Source organism: Seriola lalandi, unplaced genomic scaffold, assembly GCF_002814215.2.
Source record: "Seriola lalandi dorsalis isolate HSWRI2012SDOR001 ecotype SW California unplaced genomic scaffold, Sedor1 jcf7180002043883, whole genome shotgun sequence".
In the NCBI taxonomy this organism is placed as follows: domain Eukaryota; kingdom Metazoa; phylum Chordata; class Actinopteri; order Carangiformes; family Carangidae; genus Seriola; species Seriola lalandi.
The window spans coordinates 1-1,098 of NW_019514451.1; the positions used below are offsets into that span (position 1 = coordinate 1).

At 46.5% G+C, this 1,098-nt stretch overlaps 1 long non-coding RNA gene across 1 annotated transcript; it reads right to left on the minus strand.

Annotated features, from left to right (window-relative positions):
* Positions 1–44: 44 nt before the first annotated feature.
* LOC111648604 (uncharacterized) lies at positions 45–758 on the minus strand. The gene is made up of 3 exons (XR_015436337.1): positions 531–758; positions 288–382; positions 45–218 (listed from the first exon to the last, which is right to left on the minus strand). It is a non-coding gene; the product is annotated as an uncharacterized LOC111648604 (long non-coding RNA).
* Positions 759–1,098: the final 340 nt, after the last annotated feature.

Consider the following 1,098-nt stretch of genomic DNA (forward strand, 5'->3'; position numbering starts at 1 on the left):
CACACACCCCTTTGTGGATGATGTTATATTTCTACATCAGTCTAGTTTGTGACTGAGTTGTGTAATGACACCTGGTTCTGGTGCTCCAGCCTCTGCGTCTCCAGATCCTGGGTCAGTCTGGTGACCTGGCTCAGGGCGTCCAGTAGAGCCTGACTGGGCGAGGAGCTTTGCATCAGGATCTGACTCTGTCTCTTCAGCTTCTTCTGCTCAACCACCATCTGAGGAGAAGGAGAGTCAGGACGCAGCGGAGAGAAGGTCGTCACACAGAGGCTGGTGTAAAAACTCACCTCTCTGCCAAAGGTCTCGGCCTCAGTCCTCAGATGTCTCTCCAGGTCCAGTGTGTCCTGTAGGGCCTTGTACTCCTCCACAGCAAACTGAGACACTGGACAAATATGGTACTGGTGAAATGCAACATGTGGTGTAACTATATCAGTAATCAACTCATTGTGATACTCTGGTGTGTTTACTGTAGGGAAATAAGACCATGCTCAAAATGAGTCGTCTCTGATGAAGGCCCCCCCCCCACTAACCTCTGTTATATTTCCCCAGGAGCTTCTTCTGCCACACCGTCTCAGCTATTAACACAGTGTTATCATGTTTCTCCTTCAGCAGCTGCAGATGTGAGGAGGCACAGAGCAGAGACACAGTCAGTGGTCACAGTCACTGTCGAGGTGACACTCAAACTGTAACTGATGACAGACTAAAGACTTTTCTCATCCGATTCCTGAGACAACTAAAAATAAAAGTTCCTCTGAAGTTTTCCTGTAAGGGAACCAAAGTTATGTTTACATCAGTGTTACTCCTTGGCCGGTTCCCACTACTGCTGATCAGACTGAGTCGGACTCTGAACCACATTACCCATGTGCACAAATGTGTGCATGAGCAACCTCGTGCTCGAGTGCTACTAAATCTCCACAAAACACCTTCAATACCTGAAATGTGCTTCTCCACACATCCAGACAGACTTTAATTTTGGTTTTACTTTTACTTTGTAATTAAATTATTAATTAAATTGCAATTAGCTTGAAACCTACTTGATACGGAGTGTGCACTGCAAACGTCTCATCTCACTGCACTGCAGAACAGAGAGGTTCAGGA